The sequence below is a fragment of the Carex rostrata genome, unplaced genomic scaffold (assembly GCF_964058835.1).
Source record: "Carex rostrata unplaced genomic scaffold, lpCarRost1.2 SCAFFOLD_60, whole genome shotgun sequence".
Classification (NCBI taxonomy): domain Eukaryota; kingdom Viridiplantae; phylum Streptophyta; class Magnoliopsida; order Poales; family Cyperaceae; genus Carex; species Carex rostrata.
In genome coordinates this window covers 59,634-74,322 of record NW_027601207.1, presented here as the reverse complement: position 1 = coordinate 74,322, position 14,689 = coordinate 59,634, and the positions used below count along the sequence as shown (strand labels likewise).

At 35.7% G+C, this 14,689-nt stretch overlaps 4 long non-coding RNA genes across 7 annotated transcripts; 2 read left to right on the top strand and 2 right to left on the bottom strand.

The window, feature by feature from the left end:
• Positions 1–21: 21 nt before the first annotated feature.
• LOC144550267 (uncharacterized) lies at positions 22–3,758 on the bottom strand. Of its 2 annotated transcripts, XR_013510231.1 has the most exons (7): positions 3,074–3,758; positions 2,573–2,970; positions 2,183–2,246; positions 1,999–2,081; positions 1,641–1,689; positions 703–1,511; positions 22–181 (listed from the first exon to the last, which is right to left on the bottom strand). It is a non-coding gene; the product is annotated as an uncharacterized LOC144550267 (long non-coding RNA). The 2 variants fall into 2 exon arrangements; XR_013510232.1 differs by lacking the exon at positions 2,573–2,970 and having other exon boundaries at positions 703–1,689; positions 3,616–3,758.
• A 2,667-nt stretch (positions 3,759–6,425) lies between these two features.
• Positions 6,426–7,698, top strand: LOC144550264 (uncharacterized). The gene is made up of 2 exons (XR_013510227.1): positions 6,426–6,717; positions 7,390–7,698. It is a non-coding gene; the product is annotated as an uncharacterized LOC144550264 (long non-coding RNA).
• A 437-nt stretch (positions 7,699–8,135) lies between these two features.
• On the bottom strand, positions 8,136–13,089 carry LOC144550265 (uncharacterized). 3 transcript variants are annotated; one of them, XR_013510230.1, is made up of 5 exons: positions 12,552–13,089; positions 9,360–9,488; positions 8,914–9,026; positions 8,759–8,825; positions 8,136–8,453 (listed from the first exon to the last, which is right to left on the bottom strand). It is a non-coding gene; the product is annotated as an uncharacterized LOC144550265 (long non-coding RNA). The 3 variants fall into 3 exon arrangements; XR_013510228.1 differs by lacking the exon at positions 12,552–13,089 and adding an exon at positions 9,754–10,177; XR_013510229.1 differs by lacking the exon at positions 12,552–13,089 and adding an exon at positions 9,664–9,684.
• On the top strand, positions 10,494–12,175 carry LOC144550263 (uncharacterized). The gene is made up of 2 exons (XR_013510226.1): positions 10,494–10,838; positions 11,938–12,175. It is a non-coding gene; the product is annotated as an uncharacterized LOC144550263 (long non-coding RNA).
• Positions 13,090–14,689: the final 1,600 nt, after the last annotated feature.

The window sequence follows — 14,689 nt, the reverse complement described above, 5'->3', positions numbered from 1 at the left end:
CAAATTCTTTATTTTGTGGGGGTTAAAGGAGACAGCGTGCTGCATATATGAAAGCAACATAACAAAACTAAACTTTCGCCACGAAAGGAAAAATCTACTAACCTTCTTCTATTGTGCTCCTCTATGGCAAAATGTTGCACGATGTTGAGTATGTTTCCACTCTCACAATCGCACCACCCACCTAGAAAGAAAGGCCATAATAATTAGTGATGGAAGTGCATACTTTTTTGGTAGCAAAAGCAACACTCTAAAATGGTACATAACATCATTGTTGTAGAATAGAAAGAAAGTTATAAATTAGTGGTAAAGAACCAGTTTGCAAAAAATCATTGACGCTGTAAAAGTTCAAATTAAACAATTAAAACGATCTATCTCTAAAGAATTTGACTTGTTTTTCTGTATAAGATATGATTAGTAAAATCAATTATAAAATTAGGTCAAATTTTTGGAAGACTTTTTATCGAGATTAAAAATTTAAGTAGGCATTTCTAATTTTAGTCATTTATTTTCAGCTGATAATGAATGGAATTGAGAACCACCATGCAACTATCTTTTATTAGGTCAAGTACAGTGCATTGATATGTTTTCCTTGTACATTACATAATTCTAACAATTAGAGAAAAACAGGCAAAAAAATATCAAGGAATCAATAATGCCAATTCAAAAACATCAAAAGAATTTCAGACAAAGATAAACACTAACCAAAGTCAATGCATACGTTCAGAAATCTCAGCATCTAATTTTAGAAATCACAGCGTCCTTTGTACATGTTTTGGCCCTCTCTCGCAGAAGAGGAGAAGACCAAAGTTGGCGCCTAAGTTGAGATATTCCAGCATCCTTAACCTTGCTGTTGTCTATCAATTTGAGCAATCATTCTATCTTCTATGAAAATTACCCCTGAAAATTCATGAATACAAAAGGACTCGTATCATCTTAAAGAAAAACCAAAAATTAAATATCAAAGGAAGCAGAATAGTAAATATGCATCTTTTGAATATTTAACTTAATATATTTTTTAAATGTGCAATCAAATCTAACATTTCTTGTACTGAGACATATATGAAAACTTCAGAAAGCCTTTAAAAACATTTCGGAATAACACATAAGCATTGCCTACCTTCCCTATGTACCAAGGACGGTGATTGTCGAACATGATGCAATAACTTAGGTGACAGTCAAGCTTTATTTCATGCAGTGTCAAATTAGTTGTACATGTCAAAGTGATGTAATCAAAATGGCATCAAACAGGCTATTTCATAGATATCAATAACAATAGGACTTTTACAATGCACAATTGATGGCTACTTCACATATACCAAATTAGTTGTCAAGAACAAAGGTTGCAAGTAATACATCATAAGATACCTTCCAAGGCATAAAAGAGACATCCCAGATCAAGCATGAATCCAATTGATTAAAAAAGTGGTTTTACGAATAAGCCATGGCATTTGGTTGCAATCTCTTGTACTGCTCCAACGTCATTCCCAGCAGTTTTAACTACATCTGTCACCCTATATATAAAAAAAGAGTTATTAGATAAATTATTTAACATAAATTTTGAAAGTTGGAGAAATTTAGAAAAATAATAATCTAGACATAGTTGGTCGCACGCCAAAGCACCATAGGAGAAAATCCCTTACAATGATGGAGAAAATAATTTTATGCTGTTATTGAGTTTCACAAAAGCACCTAGAATGATGAAAACAATGAGCAAAGACATGAACCTAGTCAGTCTTCAACATCTTTAGTATATACTGTAAATAACTGTGTTAATGGCAAATTATTTTTTTAGAACTAATTAAACTTGTACTTGAAGATGCATTTGATGCAATATTAAGGCATGGCTTACATTTTAATTCTCCAAGAAGGTGGTGTCTTCTTGGCAATTAAAAAAAAGGTATGTATTATGTATTTTTTGGATAATACAGGAACTCATTTCTCTCAATTAAATACACGCTGTAATTGCAATCCAAGAAAATTGATCGATTAGATACAAACCTGTCATCAGTCTCATATCTCGTATATGCTTGTATTATCCAATTATTGCTCTTTGTATTAGGATTCATAGTCAGGTTACCATTCTACAAAGCATACAACATAATACACTTGGACTAATTGAAAGATGCCATATAGACTAATTGAAAGAACACATATATATGCTCAAAACAAAATATGGCCATACCTTTAGCATAATATTCAAGATTTTCGATACATAGAGATGAGACTTCTGGTGTTCGATACGTAGCCTGCATAAATAACCAAATTATTAGCCATTGGCCAAATCAGGAAATATTTAAACTTATTTGACAACAATAACCCAGTGGAAGACGTCAGCAATGCATTGTAAAAATCAAGAATCTGGATTTAGTTATGCTAGAGAAGGTTGAGGATTTTTTGATATCTAATTGAAGAAATCAAGGTTGGAATCCCATAAAATAGAGGAGAGATTTGAAGAATAAATTATATTATTGCTGCTGAAAACCACCACATTTTTGTTATTTGCAAAATTTCATGTACGTTGAAGCATATTAATATATAGTTATGCTCGAGAAAGTTGAGGATTTATTAATACCAGTTCCATAATCTATTCCTTCCCAATTTTCATAAAATGACAACAATCACTCCCCAATATTTACCGTCAATCCAGGCTGATATGTTCAATAATTGTTCAATTTGCTTTCTCAATGTTTCTCTTTTCGGTCTCTATAACCCCTACTAAATCAATAATCTTCCTCAACATATTATTATAAAATGCCAGAGAGGTGCTCCTTTAAAATTTGCATGTATAGCAGAATTCATAGATAAAAAAAATACAAAACTTATTTTCTTTTTGAATACGTACTTGTTTTTTTCAAGCCCAAAACCTCTCTCTGATCTTAACAGGAAAATTTTGCAAATAAGAAACTTTTTTCCTTTTTGAATACGTACCTGTTTTTTTCAAGCCAAAAACCACTCTCGGATTATACGTACCTGTTTTTTTTTTTTTAAATAGCTCTAAGAGAGATACTGGTAATGTTACAGGAAAATAACCTGTCGGGACCAGATCAGAGAGGGTTAATTAAGTTATATATACCTTAAATGTCATGATTTTATGATGGTAGGAGCCTAATGTGGTGACCAACAACACTATTTTAGGAGGACTGCAAGAAAGGGGAAATTGAGAAGGCATTGGACTCCATACATTATATTCTTATAGCACTGCATGCTGAGACTAAAAATGAGCATTTTTATATCTATCTTTCGGGAAAGTTTGCTTAAAGGTCCCTGAATTTTATCTCCTATCTACTCTATTCTCCTCACTGTTATCTCTATAGATACCCCAACCTTAATGAAGCTCTAATTTGGTCAATTTTATTTCAATGGTTTACCAAAATAAAATCAATTTCCCTATCTCAACACTGGTCACTTTTACCAGTATCGGAAATTCAAGATTTGAGGAGATGTCATCAAAGAATAGGCATAACTAAAACCATGCGAAAAACACTATGAGCAAGCAATCTTTTTTCTTTATGAAAATGAACTCGGAAACACTGATTTGGAATCAAATCTACTTGTTGGATAATGAATAATGTAATTAACCTTTAGAATTTAATAAGAGGATATAATAACTTGTACCTCACTGATCCCTGGTCTCAATAAATTAGAATATAAGGCTTCAAACACGTCATCAGATTGACCTCCCCAACTTCAAAATAGCATTAGACAGAAGAGTTCGGTAAGTGTATCCAATATTTAGGTATTAAAATTTAGAAGGGAAAAGAGAGGAGAAAGCAGCGGCGGAGGGAGGAGGGAGGAGGAAGAGATGTGCTCAGATCCTTAACGGCGTCCAAGGGGAGGAGCGCGCGGTAAGTGACGGCTTCAACGGCGGCGCCAGCAACAGCTCTGATACTGACGCGGCCGAGATAGGAGAGAGAGAGGTGGGGTTAGAGTTTTTCAAAGAGACGGAGAGAGAAGAAGGGAAAGACGTGTTAGATGAGAGAAACCGGTATTAGAGAAGAAACACCAAAGAAAGGCGAAAGAAGAAAGGATCTAGAAGAGTTGTAGCAGCGGACGCGTGGACGAAGGGAAAGACGTGTCATCAGCGCAAGGAGAGAACAAACTGCGGATCGTTGAGAACTGTTGGATTCAAATCGGACGGCTGAGAAGGAGACAACACTGAATGAACAGTGCAAAACCCATTCAGGATTATATATATAATATAAAACAGATTTCCTGTGGGCCCCATCTGTCAATTTATCACTGTTGCAGTACTGTAGAAGACTCCCATCAGGATTATATATATATAATAGATAGATTTCCTACGGGTCCCATCTGTCAGCTTCACTGTAGCTATCACTGTAGATGTACTGTAGCAACTCCCACGAAGATTATATATATATAATAGATGTCTACATACCCTTTGAGGCCGCTCACTGATTCCATCTAAATTAAATGAGGAAGCTTTCGTTGTTTGCAGTACTGGACACTGTATTTCCATCATGAAATAGGATCACAGAAGCCAATCTAATGTTGCCACGTGTTCGGAAGAAATTTCAAATGCCAAGATTTATTATTGAGATTACAGTACCAACAGCAGGAATGTTAAAAGGATAAATAACTTTCTCCAATTCCGGTATAAATATAATATTGAACTCAAATTTAAAACATATCAAATTGGCTTCAAATTATGAATCCGAAATATTGAGACCCGCTTATTTTACGAGTGATTCATCTATATGTGAAAATTTTAAATATTCAAATTAATTTAGTATAAAGTCAAGCAATCAAAATTAAAAGTTTAATAAATTAATTTTGATGCATTCATTTTTTGAACATTTTTTGACAGCTTAATTTTATACTAAATTAATTCAAATGTTTAAAATTTTCACATGTAGACACATCACTTGTAAAATAGGCGGGTTTCAATGGTTCAGATTTTCATTTGAAGTCGATTTGACAGGTTTTATACTTGAGTTCACGAAAGAACTTAATTATCTGAAAGAAATGGAAAAGGAAAGAAAGAAGTATGATTAAGAAAAAGGGTGAGATGAATTTTAATTATCTGTTTAGCTTCATACTATATTTAGTATGAGCATTTAGCATGCGATAAGCGAAATTCTAATTTTGAAAAAGGTAAATATTCTCCATTTAAGAGAAAAATATACGACATAATTTGCTTGATTAATTAGGTACATGGCCGGCGGTACGTACTAGTGCACAGCTGGGACCGGTACCATTTTCATAATTTGAATTGGACAAGCATAGCTGTCTCCATTCAATGGCAATGCTCCAAAAATATCAGAAGACAGAAGTGCAAATTGTACCTTCAATGAATTAACTAGGTGCGTCTATCCAATGCAAGGGTTGGAGCACAAGATTCCATTTTCTAGCTGGGGAGCCCACCATATCATAACACATGCATGCAAATTCTGTGTTGATTGTTGTACCTATTTATATGATCCCTCTCTCTCGTTCAAAGCACAAGTCATTTCTATATGACCCCTCTCTCTCATTCTCTCTATTTTCACTCATCATTGATAACCATATGTGGATGTGGTAGATATAATAGTTCCATGATGATGTGCCTCCTGCTCGGACTTGTATGAGGGGATGGAAGTTAAGCAGAAAGCAAGTCATCATGGACTATTATAGCTACCAAGTCAAGGCATAACAAGTCTATGTTGTTAGAAACATGCTTAGGAGCACCGGTTCCTGCCAACCTTTTTTTTTTTTTTTTTAATCTATTTTGTATGAATGAGTTCTTGCTGCTCATGATCGATGTATTTTTGTTACCGTTATTATTTTTATTTTATTTCGGTTTTAATCAAACCAAATCAGTTAACACCCTAGTTCCAAATAGAAAGATAGAAAGAAAGAAAAAGGAAAAGAAAAGAAAAGGTAACATCATAACAGGCTTAAAAACGTGGGATTTTTTTAGGTGATTTTTTTATTAAGATTTCTTAGGTGATTTCTTAGGTGATTTTTTTATTAATAAAAAATATCACCTAAGATAAAAAAAATTATCACCTAACATATCTTTTTTTTTTTTTTTAGTTTGAATTGGAAGTGCAGACGGTGCCCAGTTATAGGTCGGAGTGGCCATGTTGTGATTCTGGGAATGAGGTACACTTTTATGAATATTTCTAAACTATTGATCGATGCTTTATGAAATATCCAATGCAAGGTTTGGAGCACAAGATTCCATTTTCCAGCTGGGGAGCAACGCCCCTAGGTCGGTGCTGCATGAGCCATTTAATTACTGTCGTTTTCGTCCATTTTTGTCAAAATGCCCAATCTCACCTCACCCCTAGGCTACTCTGCTTTGCAAAGCAAACAGCCATCCGTGCTTTGCATTTTGATCCCTTCGATTGTCTTCAAGATTCGTGCAAAACCAATCTGATCAGATTAAAATCTTTCACTGAAAATTAAAAGGGGGGCGGAACTGGACCCTCCAGTTCAGAGGATTTCCCTCTTTCTTTCTCACGCGACCAGCCAGGAGGCGATTTCAGCGGCGACCAGCGTCTCTCACCCGACCCAGCGGCGACCAGCGAAACCCCCGCGGCTCTCCCCTCCTTCTGTCACGCGACTCACTCTCCTTCCCCCACCATGCACCTAGGGTTTCGGTGACAGCGGCGATTTGAAGCCCTACTCTTTCGACGCCACCGATCGGAAGAGGAAACCTCAACCTGACTATTTCACAACCCTACTCTCTCGGCGCCACCTCAGAGATCGGAAGAGGTAATTTTCTTGTTGATTTTTTCCTTTCTATTTTTTTTCAGGAGATAGTATTTAATTGGGGTTTATGTAAATATTCATATTGTTTCTACAGTTGTCGATAATTGAGGTTTATTCTTCCATATTTTGGCAAATTTGTCTCTATTGGCTGACAGTATGCTACTGTGTGCTTGGGATAATTTAGGAAATTCATTTTGTGCCCATGTTTTGACAAGGCAAGAAGATCTATAGATCAATTAGTCCACTACACGTCTACACGTCAATCTAATGGGCCCTATAGTTCTGATGGTATATAGGAAATAAAATATCCTATTTAGGGTTTCATAAATGCTGCTATATTGTAAACTTCATTGCAAATTTCATTGCGAGTATGGTTGAATTAGAAACTTCAGGTTTGGTTGAAGGTTTGATTGGTACAGTGTGTTACCAGTATATATGAGTTGGTACAAATGGATGATAGCCCTTATTATGACTTGATGAAATTTAGTTAGAAAAAAATAAATTTTATTCATCCATATGGATTTTAAAGAACAAAGGCATTATTTAGAATTCTGATTGCCATTATTTAGAATTGGTTGGGGTAATATTACTAGAGCCCATTTAACAGTTCAAGCTAGAACAAAGGCATGGTTTAATTGTAATATTCTTTTGATAACAATCTTTTTACTTGACTAGGCAATAAGAGTAGTCAAAGTAGAATCAACAACGAAGGGATGCAGATGTGTCGAACCCTCTTTGCAAAAGATATCGAAGATACTGTTGTTAAAGTTTCCTGTAGTGCTTGATGTTTAATTAGATGATGATGTATGGAGTTATTATTTCAATAATTATTTCAAGTGTGTTGTGGATCTTGTGATTACATGTGTCTTATGACAGTTCTTTAATTACCTGTGATGTACATGTTTATTTATTTTTAGCAAAATCGTGATGTATTCTTATTTTTATAAAATTGCCCTTATGTTATGATAAATTTGCCCTACTACATGCTTATAGCAGTTCTTGAATTATGTTATCATGCATATTGTTCTTGAAGTGTATTGTTCTTTGAGGATGTTTAATGTAAAAATTTACAAAACAGTTTTTAATATAACATGCTCACGGTTTTTGGAACAACATGCTAAAAACAGTGTAATACAAGTTTAAACATGCTTAAACAGCATGTTGAATGTTCTTCTAAACGAATCTGACATGCCCTTATAAAGTTAATGTTCTTCAATTGAGAAACATACAACAATCTGACATGCACTTAAAAATCATAATACACAGTTTGTACCACCTTAATAGAAAACATGTAAAAAACCTCTTAAAAATTGCACATAGATAGTCAGATCACATGTTTTAGCAACAAATGAATGTACAACTCAATTTCCAAAATACCCTCAGCAAAATTGCCTCCTAAGCAACCTAATAGCTAAACAAAATCAGCAGCAACAAATTTTAAAAATAAGCAGTTAGGCCCTTACAATTATGAAAAATGCACCAGGAAGGTAGTTTAGCTTCTACAATACATGCATCTGTTTAACAACAACTAATAATTCAACATCTTGAAATTAAAACATAGTCTAGAGAGAATAAAATTACAACATAGTCTAAATAAAATTAGTCTAGAGAGAAAAAGATAATCTAAATAAAACAGTTTATAAATCGTCTTCATCAGATTCTTGAGTTGCCGCCATCTTGTGAACACCACTCTCCTCGTCATTAACCGCCTTTCGTTTGCCTTTTTCATTGTTTTTCAACTATCACAATGAACAATTCATGAATTAAAATTGAGTAATAAAATATGTAAAATTTTCATTTGCCTTTTCCATATGAGTAATAAGATACTCTGTTAAAAATAATAATTCAAGTTCGGACAATGTTTTCATTTGCTTTTTCCTTGTCTGATATTTCAACCTTATTTGCCAATGTTTTGGACATTTTTATGGAAAAATTCAGTACTGGTACGGTTGTCAGGTTCCAAGTATAACACAGTGAGCACTAAATTGAAATTTTTATTTAAAATTGAAATTAAGAAAAAAAGATATAATTAATAGAATTGAACCATTGGGCAAGTCCTTGAGTTGTGGCAAAGGATCATCATAATGGATGTAGGGATCCGTGATATCTGACTGTTTCACATAAAAAAAATTATAACTAAACACTCTTGCTTAAGTTGCAATTCTAAATGTTTTAAAAATGTAAAATAACAAACATTACTTGCATATGAATTCTCGGATTATTTTCATCTTCATCGACATAAATGTCATTTGAGCCTATCTCTACACTATCAGAAACATCAAATGACATTGGTTCTCGCATTGATTGGCTGGCTGAAACATCAAATGATAAATTATGACATGAATAAGAAATAAAATAAATACTTACCTTTTTCACATAATATTCTGTCAGCTGGTACTAATAATCATATAAATGATTGATAAAAATTAAGACCAGCATGAATATATTGCAATATACAAGCTATATATTATGTCAATCAAGAGAGTACTTTTTCAGCTCAGTGCATCATGCAATTTGACACTTTTGCATCTCAAATGAACTTTTTTAATTACTGGATACATTGGGGGCAGGCAAACAACTAACATTGAGTACTAAGGGTAAATAGTTGTATAAACTCTAATAATTAAGCAGACTGAAAGAGTAACCTAGCTCAATGGCAGAGATGACTAGCTAGCTGCCTCAAAAAACTTCCAATTTAGATGACACTTGTAAATGTGGTAGCTGCTGCAACTCAGATTCTTACCCACACAGTTTTTGAGCATATAAACAGTTTTCTGCACATATCAAATTAATTATATCAGAACTGATTAACAATTAAAATTAAACAAATTATTATGCTCGTAACTAATGCAGTACATAAACAGGATTATTGATTAAATAAGATAATTTACGCTAAACTACAATTAGCCCTTCTTTCATATTACAATTGAGTTAATTTGTTTACTCAACTGCAATCTAGGGTTGGCTGTCTCAATCTAGGGTTCATCAAATAAACGGTGAGAAATTGAAGGTAAAATTGAGTTAATTTGTTTACTCAACTGCAATCTAGGGTTGGCTGTCGCACATAGCTGTCGATTTATTGCAAGCCGCCAGGGAAGGAGGGGGCAGCCGCTGGGTCGGGTGAGAGACGGTGGAGCTCTTCCGTGGTCGGGTGAGAGAAGGTGGAGATAGGCGTGGCCGGGTGAAATCGCCTCCCTGGAGACTGGGACTGGAGATAGGGAAGGCGAGGTGCGACTGGGGCTGGAGACGAGTGACGTTAGCGGAGGAGGGTGAGGCCGGGAAAATAAGGTCGGTAGGAGAGAGTAGTGGGGTTTCCGAGCATAGGTTCGAGGAAGGTCAGAAGGCGGGAGGCCCCTGGCGGAGGGGGTTCGGGAGGCGGAGGCCCCTGACGGGAGGTGATTGGGTTTCTTTCGTTCTTTTTCTTTTCAAAGAGGTTTCGGATGGAAGAGAGTATAATCAATGGACTGGAGACATCCAGTTCCGAAAATTTGAACTGATCTGATCACTGATCCACACAGTTTTTGAAGGAGATCAAACGGTCTGAAATGCAAAGCACAGAGGGGCTTTTACTTTGCAAAGTAGAGTAGCCTTACTCAGAGTAATGCTACGCTACTTAGTGAAGTAAACGGCCTGTTTTACTTCACGTTTCTGACCCTTCGATCTGCTTCAAAAATTGTGCTGATCTGATCTAAAACGGGCGGAACTGGACACCTCCATTTGAGCTCCCTTTGTATATCCTATCTAATTATATGAATTGGAGATCTCCAATTAATTCACGGACGACCTCCTCCCACTGTTTCTTCCCCTCTCTCACGCGAAAAAGAAAACCCTAGACGCTGAGAGAGTGGCAGAGGCGATCAGCGCCAAAACTCAAAGAAACCCCAGTGCAACCCAAAGAAACCCCATTTAAACCCAATTTAAACCCCAGTCTTTCTCTCAGAGGCGATCAGTGGCACCTCCGCCTCCGACTCAGATAGCGAACCCGACTCACCTAGCGCCTCCGCCTCCTTCTCTCAGAGGCGATCAGCGCCTCTCTCTCTCAGAGGCGATCAGATGCGTTTTCCCTCTGTTTCTCCTTCTCTCTCAGAGGCGCCTAATCAGATGTGTTTTCCCTCCTAATTTAGGTCCAATTTTATCTATCTATCTATCTAGTTTTAATTGGATTTTCTAATATTTCCTGCTAAATTCTTAGAACCTTAGCGTCTCAATGATCCTGTGTGTAAAATGTATTTCAGAAGTTGCTAATTTCAGAGAGCATGAATGTATCTTAGTATTTATTATCATATCAGAAATTAAATGAATTTTGATTCTCTCCAGATGACCCGAATTCCTGGTAAATTTGAAAGAATCTTTGTCCATGGACATTATTATTTTCAAGGGTAAATTTGAAAAGAAATTAATTCTTCTGACATTTTAATTATCATAACAAAGCATCAACATGGTTTTCTTTGTAAAGAGGTTAATCAAGTCCATGTTGTAGAGGGGGGTGGGTACTGGGGGACTTGTTGAATTTTGCATCAGCTTTTTGTGTTTAGAGGTTAATGAGGTCCTTTGTAAAGTATCCCTCATCAATCCGTTTTCTACAAGAATGATAGTATCCTTTTCTCTGACTTTGGCTTATGTTTATATCCGTTACCGTCTAAGCCAATTTTGATTAAAATATATTAGAATCTGTATTTTGAAACTTGTAAGTTTCCGAATTGACAATGTAATTGGTCCTTCTTAAACCAGAGCATCAAATTTAATGCACATAAGACCAAAGGATGAAAAGTACTATCCTCACTGTCTCATTACAAGAACCATTTGATTTTAGTAACTTCAAGTTGATGAAAAGTACTATCCTCACTGTCTCATTACACTCATTTCACTGATTTGAGCTTATGAGAATGGTCTATATCCCTGATCTGACGATGGAGCTCACTGTTTTTAGTAAAATTCCTTAAAATGTAATAAAAATAAGTTCAAGGACTTTTCTGTAAATGACTATGATCAATGCCTCTGACAAGTTTGATTTCATAATTATTGAGTAAATTAATCTTTGATTTTGATTCTTACTTGATTCTTTGCCTTGAGTTGTCAAGTGGCGTGCATGAGTAACTTGCATTAGCACTTGAGAAGTTGCAAATTCTATGTAAATTACTCATGCAGGTCACTTGACGAATCAAGGATTAGCCTCTAATTGTGATGAAATCAAATATTTATGGTTCATTTTTCATTGTGCAGGTTATGTGGAGATTAGTCCCGAGTTGGTGTAATTCTAAAATTTCTTCATTTTTTTATTCCATTATTTAGATTTGATTTGTTATTCTATTGTTCTTCATCTGCTGAAATTTTGTAAAATTTGATTTGTTATGTTAACAAGTGCTAGTATAATGACTTGTTCTATTTGACATCAATTCTGAAATGCATACCTTGTAAATTTGGAGAGTATTTTACTTGAATATAATATCTTGTTTTGTAATGTTTTGATGTGTACTAAGGTAGTGGAATTGTTGTTTAGATACCGTAATTGTAGTATACTTGAAAGCTACAAAAATATAATATCTATTGATAATACTTTTTTACATATACTATGCTGAAAATATTGCTACTTGAAAGCGCTACAAAGACAATACAATTCTAATTGATCTGTTGATAAAAATTGCTACAAAATCATTATCAAGAAATGACCCATTTTATGAAAAGATCATTATCAAAGAATTGAGCATTAGGATAAACACCTATATATATGATTTTTTGTACTTTCAACTCAAATAAATAGCAACAAAGACATAAATATAAAGAAGAAAATGACATTAAAACATTACAACTTGTAAAATTAGGAAACAAAAACTCACTGATCCCTGGTCTCAATAAATTAGAATATAAGGCTTCAAACACGTCATCAGATTGACCTCCCCAACTTCAAAATAGCATTAGACAGAAGAGTTCGGTAAGTGTATCCAATATTTAGGTATTAAAACTTAGAAGGGAAAAGAGAGGAGAAAGCAGCGGCGGAGGGAGGAGGGAGGAGGAAGAGATGTGCTCAGATCCTTAACGGCGTCCAAGGGGAGGAGCGCGCGGTAAGTGACGGCTTCAACGGCGGCGCCAGCAACAGCTCTGATACTGACGCGGCCGAGATAGGAGAGAGAGAGGTGGGGTTAGAGTTTTTCAAAGAGACGGAGAGAGAAGAAGGGAAAGACGTGTTAGATGAGAGAAACCGGTATTAGAGAAGAAACACCAAAGAAAGGCGAAAGAAGAAAGGATCTAGAAGAGTTGTAGCAGCGGACGCGTGGACGAAGGGAAAGACGTGTCATCAGCGCAAGGAGAGAACAAACTGCGGATCGTTGAGAACTGTTGGATTCAAATCGGACGGCTGAGAAGGAGACAACACTGAATGAACAGTGCAAAACCCATTCAGGATTATATATATAATATAAAACAGATTTCCTGTGGGCCCCATCTGTCAAGTTATCACTGTTGCAGTACTGTAGAAGACTCCCATCAGGATTATATATATATAATAGATAGATTTCCTACGGGTCCCATCTGTCAGCTTCACTGTAGCTATCACTGTAGATGTACTGTAGCAACTCCCACGAAGATTATATATATATAATATATATGTTTCATGGATAGCCAGCAATTGCTACGTACATGCTCTCTGGGCCATCTGATTTAAACGATCGGTCCAGCTTGATTCAGTATGAACTGTATAGATTGAACAACCTCAAGTTAAGAGTAGGATAATCATAATTCTATACATGAGCATTTACTCTGCTATCTAGAGGTTTAATGGGCGGGCGGGTACGGGTACCCCGGGTATACCCGGAACAAGTACGGGTACGTCTTGGGTACAGGTAGGATGGGTACAAGGGTATACGGGTACGGGTATGGTCGGGTATATTTTTCAAAAATCATACCCTATCCGTTCTATACCCGTACCCGTGTACCCTTGACAGGTAGGGCGGGTACGGGTATTTTTTTTTTTTTCCTGGTTTTTTTCTGGTTTTTTTGTTTCTATTTTTTTGTTGGTTTTTTTTTTCTGTTTTTTTTTTTTTGCTGTTTTTTTTTTTGGTTTTTTGTTGGTTTTTTTTTTGGTTTTTTGTTTGTTTTTTTTGTTTTTTTCTGGGAGGGAAAAACATAATTTTTGAATTTTGAATTCGGATGAACAGTACTCGAGTATCGGGTACGGGTACTAGGGTACGGGTATAGTCGGGTACGGATAAACTCGGGTAGGGTATGGTCGGGTATTGGTCCAAAAAAACGGGTCCGGTCCGGTTTATGCCCATACCCGAGTACCCGACCCATACCCGGGCTCGGGCACGGGTACCCCGGGCGGCGGGCACGGGCGGGTATGGTCGGGTATACCCGACCCGGGTATTGTTAATCCACTACTGCTATCCAGACACGAATTGCAGCAGATGCGGATAATAAATAGATTCCTTGGCCTTCCCTTTCTCTCACTTTATTTTTATTTTTATGTTCTCTCGCTTTATATATTCCTTGGCCTTCGATTGATGCTAAATTCCACCAAAATCGAATATCTGATTTGGTTGCACTGATCGATTATTATCTCCTTTCTCTCTTTTCCTTTCCCTATGGACTTCTTCAATTTATTCGTTGTTCATCTCACATATTACTTTCTAGCTCCCTACAAAACACCTTTCCGATCGAACATCGCTACAAATTTTTAAAATTAATAATTTTAAAATAATCTTGTTCCACTTAATTTATCTTTAGAAATTTGTGATGATGTTTGGTTAAAGTGTTTTGGAAGAATTAAAGTAACATAGGAGAAAAAAATGAGTAGAGAAATACAAAAGCAAGATTAAACAATTTTATAATAAGAGATGAAATATTTACGATTTTCTACCTGAAGTATAATTAATAAATAGTAGGAATAAGATTTCTTGGCATCCGCGTGACAATCTTCCACTCAAATCGGAGAGTAAATTAATATGAGATATTTTATTATTTTTTTCGTCATATTTTA